Genomic DNA, 6,906 nt, shown 5'->3' with positions numbered 1-6,906 from the left:
GAGGGGTGATTAACCAATTGCCTCCTGGTCAGAGGAAGCAGAGCTAACCTGATAAGTAGACTGAGGGAGCTCAGTTGGAGAGAGACCACAGCTGAGACAGGTCTCCTTGGAGGAGCAAAGCCCTGGGACAGGGTTTAACCAGACAGATAACAACAGAGGAAGAATACTACAGGAGCAGGTTAGGCTCCTACAGGGGAAGCTCTGAGGTGCAGCTCACAAAGGAACTCCACTGAAGCCTGAGAGAGGCAAATGAGCTATTACTTTGAAGGTTTGCTTGGAATGGGTTTAGACTTTTGTGACCTGGCAGGTGGGCCAAACCACAGAATGCCCAGAGGGGGAGTTGAGAGAAGAAGCAGGTCTGAGGGAGAGCACAAGAGGGGGTGCCAGAGATGAGGACTCCCTGTAATGCTGTACTCAGGCATGAGGGGTTCCCTACAGGTGAGGACACATGCTTAGAGTGGCCAATCCCATTGTTCTACTAGCAAACTGTCAATACGGAGGGCTGGATTATAAATCAGAGCAATTTGTGGAGTGAGGTGCTATTCAGCCTGCATAAGGTCGTAGCGTCTGGCCCTGACCGACTGGTCAATATAGAGAGTTGGTGAACAATTTATAAGCTGAAATTTTTGTGTACAGCACTAGCCAGGTGTGTCTTTGTCCCCCTCTAGTGGCTGGACCATGTAAAAATCCTTGAGTCTGCCATTGCTCCCAAGCTAATGAATCCACATTTTTGTTTAAACTCTCTGGTCCCTGCAAATGACCCATCCCAAGGTGGTGTTCTATTAGCGAAAACTAAATCCCTCTGACTTCAGTTTGTGCAGCCTGGTTGCCATTAGCCTCAATGTATATAGTAAAAAGGCTAGTAGCTTATACAGAGGTCCTGAAACTTTCCTAAACACTGATAGCTCCTTTGGGAGAGACCCTGAACCATTTCTTTTTTTTTTTTTTTTTTGCAAGACAATTAATAAGTGATCTCTTACAATACGGCCTCCATACAGCTTCTACGTTGTTAGTTTCACTCTCATTTGATTGAGTTCCGTTATTAAGACTTCCTTTTCTTCTCAAAACCACCCAAACAGGCGCATACACAATGTGCCAGGTGCAGGCTTCCACTTATGAGCTTTTCTCAATTGGTTTTGCTGGCTGCAGCTGGCTGCCTGATCACAGGCTTGAATTCCTATGTCAATGCCCCAAATGCTTCTAACAGCTGTCTCGTTTTCACAGGCATTCCTGATTTCTTTTCAATGATTATTTTCCCCCATCCCACACCCCTTCAATTGTGATTTAACAAGGTCAGACTAAACCACAATGTAGGCAATTTTACAACATCTTCAAGAGCAATTGTTTGCCTGCATCGATGAAATCAGTGGTAGTAGCTGGGTGCTCAGACCACTTAAAACGAGACCACTTATTTAGGTGCCTCAAATTTGACTTAAGAGCCTAACTTTAGCCAGCAGCTTTGAAATTCTTGGCCCAGCAAAATGTCTTCTCCTGAAGATAAGGGCTAGCAGGTTCCTGGGAGGAATGTCATCTAGTGTGGTGTTTCTCAACCCCAGGGGGGTCATAGGATGGGTTTAGGGGGGTGCAAGTGCAGGGCTGGCATTAGGGGGTGGCAAGCAGGGCAATTGCCTGGGGCCCATGCCGTAGGGGGCTCCGCAGAGCTAGAGTTACATGCTTCAGCCCTGCTGCCCGGGGCTGGGGCTGGAACCCAAGACCAAGCTTAAGGTAAAGGTTTGCAATTTGTTCAAGTGGGGGAGGGTCACAATTTTTGTAAAGTCCAGAGGGGGTCGCCAGCACAAAAAGGTTGAGAAACATTGGTCCAGTGACAGGAATATAATAGTAGGAGTCAAGAGTTCTGGGTTCTATCAGGGCTGAGTTAAGGCATGAGCATGTTGTTAGAGTCCTGGATCCCAGAGGCCTGTAATGGTAGAGTCTCAGATTAACTTTTTAAAAGCCATATTTCTAGTGTAACCTTTCTGCTAGTCAGAGTTGGCAGCAACAAGGATGAGGTTCAGTATCTAGCGGTTCCTTTTCAACAACAACACAACACAGAACTGGCTCATGCCCCCACAAAGTGACCTGAGACAATTACACCTCACCCCCTGGGCATCTATAAGAGGCAATACTTCCCCTCTCACAAGCACAGAGTCTGAGTATAGCAAAGAAACTTTTAATAAAAGGAGAAAAGTAACTCAGCATTAATTTGGGAAAACACAGCAAACAGGGTTCATAAACATAAACCATGAGCAGAAGACCCACCCCCAAGTAAATTGGGCAGTGTCCTTTTCCCTCAGGTTCTTAAGTCCAGCCACCAAAAGTCCCTTTAACGTGCCCGCCTCTTCTCTGCGCCCCATTCACAGTTGTCCTTGGTCAGTGCAGACCCAGAGTTCAGAAGCACATCTGCAAAGTTCACCTCCCACCCTGGGTGGTGGTGGGGGGAGTAAGAAGGCACCTTACTCACTCCACTGCCCAGGCACTTGCTCACCACTCCTCTTCATCAGTTGCCCTGCCGGCCAATTGGTGTTCCCTGCCTCTCCTCCAGGCACCCTGCTGGCTGAGTGCCACACCTCCCCCACCAGCTGCCCTGCTGGCCGAGTGCCACGTCTCCCTGCAGGGCTCTGCTCCAGTTCTCTCTACTGGCCAATTGCTGATCCACCAGGATGTCTTCAGGTCCCACTGCTTAACACAACTCTCAACAATTTCAGCTGTTAGTGGGGGAGCCTCCGTGCTGGTGCACACTGGGCAGTCTCTTGCAATAGAGATACTGTTTTAAAGAAGATCTAACACTTAGACCTACATATCAGTGATTTCAGCTCTGTGGTGTGAACAAGACTCTCAATTAAGTCTAAATTAGCTCTTTCATTACACAGTGAAGATAGGAAGGATCAAACAGTCTAAGACCCTTCAGCAGAACCCACACAACCAGGCACAAATACCTATCCCCACCCTCTCTCAACTCCCTGGGCTTTGGAACCCATGTCCCCAGCCTAGAGAGTGCCATTTAGTTGAGCGTGAGTCCCTCAATCAGAGTATGCCAGGTACAGTTCTGCTGCCCTCAATTCACACACAAGGATAACAACGCTTTATTACTCCCACCCCCAATAACAAGAAGACTGGGGATCCAATGCCAGTCAAAAGTGATCATTTGGACAAGCAATCCCATCATGCTGAGCACCTAGGCAGGGTGGGTCTTCCCTTACAAACGAGATCAGCTCCTGAAGTCCTCTTCCCCAGCTCATGACTAGATGTCAGGGGAGAGCTCATTCAGATTCCTCTTACACTAGCAAAGAAAAGTAAAGCTTGAAAACATGCCCAGGGCAACCAATGCACTGATATCTGCCTGACTCTGTAAACAGATTCCAGCAGGGGAAGGAAGAGCAGCCCGTAGAGCCGAGGAAGGAGATTCCTGCTGTCAGGCTTACCACTGCAGCCCTTTCTCTGCGAAGGGGGCCACTGCCACCAACGCATGCTCTGAGACAGACTATGATGAGAGAGCCTACTGAGAGGGGTGAGTGCCTGGAGCCTTGGGCTACCTTAATCCAATCCTAGGTTGTGTGCCTCCCCATCTGTAAAACTGGCATATTATTAAAACAGGGATATCTATAAGCACTTAGAGGATAATAGGGATATAAAGAATAGCCAGCCATGGATTTGTCAAGAACCAGTCATGCCAAACCAACTTAATTTCCTTCTTTGACATGATTACTGGCCTAGTGGCTAGGGGGGATGCTGTAGCTGTGATATACCTTGATATTTAGTAAGGCATTTGATGCAGCCCTTCTTGAAGTTCTCATAAGTAAACCAGGGAAATGTGGTCTAGCTGAAATTACTATGAAGGTGGACACACAACTGGTTGACAGACAATACTCAGAGTAGTTATCGGTGGTTTGCTGTCAAACTGGGAAGGCGTATCTAGTAAGCTCCCATAGCGGTCCCCTACTCTTTCTGTGTCCAGTACAAGTCAATATTTTCATTAATGACTTGGATAATGGAGTAGAGTATGATGATTAAATTTTCAGGTAACACCACACTAGAAAAAGTTGCAAGGACTCTGGAGGACAGGATTAGAATTCTTGGCAAATTGGAGAATTGGTCTGAATTCAACAAGATGAAATTCAATAAAGAGAATTGCAAAGTACTACACTTAGGAAGGAAAGATCAAATGCACAACTACAAAATGGAGAATAACTGGGGTAGTACCACTGAAAAGGATGTGGCAGTAGTGGATCACAAACTGAATGAGTCAACAAAGTGACGCAGTTGCAAAAAAAGCTAATGTCATTGTGAGGTGTTGTCTGTAAGACATAGGAGGTAATTTTTCTGCTTTACTTGACACTGGTGAGGCTTCAGCTGGAGTACTGTGTCCAGTTCTGGGTTCTACACATCAGGAAAGATGTGGACAAATTGCAGAGATTCCATAGAACAGCAACAAAAATGATAAAAGATTTAGGAAACGTGACCTATGAGGAAAGGTTTAAAAAACTGGGCACCTTTAGTCTTGAGAAAAGAAGACTGAGAGGGGACCTGATAATGGTCTTCAAATGTGTTAAGGGCTGTTGTAATGAGGACGGCGATCAAGTGTTCTCCGTGTCCACTGAAGGTAGAACAAGAAGTAATGGGCTTAATCTGTAGAAAGGGAAATTTAGGTCAGATATTAGGGAAAACTTTCTGACTATAAAAAGAAAAGGAGTACTTGTGGCACCTTAGAGACTAACAACTTTATTCGAGCATAAGCTTTCGTGAGCTACAGCTCACTTCATCGGATACATTCAGTGGGAAAAAAAAATGCATCCAATGAAGTGAGCTGTAGCTTACGAAAGCTTATGCTCAAATAAATTGGTTAGTCTCTAAGGTGCCACAAGTACTCCTTTTCTTTTTGCGAATACAGACTCACACGGCTGCTACTCTGAAACCTTTCTGACTATAAGGACTGTTATACTGTGTAATAGGCTTCCAAGGGAGTTTGTGGAATCCCTGTTATTGGAGGCTTTTAAGAACAAGTTGGACAAACACCTGTCAGGGATGGTCTAGGTTTATTTGCTCCTGCCTCAGTACAGGACTTGATGACCTCTTGAGGTCCCTTCCAGCCCTACAGTTCTATGATTCTATATCAACCTACTTCATAGAGTTGTTGTGAAACTGGCAGTAATTTATAATGTTTGAGATCCTTTGATGGAAGGTACAAGAGGCCAAGTATCATTATTATTTCTGAGACCAACTTGTATCTCTGAATCAGTATGATAACAAAGCCCTAACTTTACAGGAATTATTGGCTCAGATAAGCACAGTCACGCATACAGCAGAGATGTCTCTGCTGGTACCAGCCTCTCCATCTTCAGCTTACAGTAGCCCAATACAGGAGACTGAACAAGCTTGTGTCCTCTTGGCAGAATCATCCTTTATGGCTCAGTTGCCAGTAACAGTAGCTAGTGTTTCACACTTCCTTCTTCACCACCAGCTCTACTATAGGTGAACAAAGGGCTTTCTGTTCTTGTCACAGGACCCGGGGAGACACAGTACCTCTTCTGCCAGAGTATGGGGAGTGGCATCCTCAGCAGCATGGAGGAAAAAATAGTTGGCATCAACAAATGCAGTTGTTTTTAGAGCCACACAATTCCAAGCTGGAGTATGCTAATAGCAGCTATTCCTCTATTGGCTGACAGGGTATGGCAGCCACCCTTGGTATCCAACAAATTGCACTGTTCCCATATGTTGTCAGTAATGTTTCCCTCTACCCTGGTTTAAAAACTATTGCTAAAATGTCCATGAGTATCCACCCATGTATTATTCTGATGATAAATATCAGTCAAGCTATGAGCCAGATTCTCAGCTGGTGCACACTGGCATAGCTCCATTGACATCACCTGACATAGAGATGGTGAAAATCTGGCCATAGGTGTTCCCTTGGCTCCATGGTAGTTTCATATGAAAATGTAGTCATGACTGAGTTAAAAAAACAAATTCTTGAATAGAAAGTGAAACCCGTTTATCCAACCCTTCCTTAACTGTCTCTCTGCATTATATTTACACAATAGTAAATATAGGTGTATATTGCTACAAAGCAACCTGTGGCATTTCACAAAGTTTACACTCATGCGTGGATAATTTCATGTGCTACTGAAATGCATCTGAGACAAAATGTTGCACAATTTAACACCATGCAGCAAAACTAGACTGTAGTTTTGGGTAGGAAATGCAGAATATCTTATTCAGATCAAACTGGGAGGGACATGCAGGTTGGCAGAATGTTATTAAGCAAGTTGGAGTTTGTCTAGGAACTCGGGGTTAACCACTGATGTTTTGATTAAAAAATGCTTGAAGATCTTAAACGTCCATGAGAGGTCAGAATCTCAGATTTGTTTCTTGCAGAAGACAGTACCTCCACCAGAACAGTGACATTAACACCATTCCCGGGCATTAGTTCATTACTGACTTTGAAGGAACAATGCCACCTACTGGCTCACCAGTATCAATTCCTAGGTTTTCAAGAGCCAGCCACACCTGGACAAGTTTAGCTTGTGAGATATGAAAGGATCATACAGCATTAGGTGATACTAACTTGTGTGTGGGCGGGGGGGGAGGGAATTAATCAGTCTTAAAATATTAAAACACAAGTTAGTTACTGGAAACCAAGGGCCAAATTCTCCACTGGTGAAGTCGATGGAGTTACATAAGCAAAGAATTTGGTCTAAGGACCTGGTTTCGCTACTGTTTACAACAATGTAACTCTACTGAAGTGTGTGGAATTGAACTACTTTAAATGAGATCAAAATGTTTCTTTGAAGCAGACGTTACATTCTGTCTTTTTTCATACAAAAACTGGACGGACATTAATTTAGTGCATAGGCAAGCTAAGATTCAGCCAGCTGGTTTCTAATAAAAATAGACAACTGGTTTGTTGTAATA

The sequence above is a fragment of the Caretta caretta genome, chromosome 1 (assembly GCF_965140235.1).
Source record: "Caretta caretta isolate rCarCar2 chromosome 1, rCarCar1.hap1, whole genome shotgun sequence".
NCBI lineage: Eukaryota > Metazoa > Chordata > Testudines > Cheloniidae > Caretta > Caretta caretta.
Note: the sequence above shows the minus strand (reverse complement) of the source record.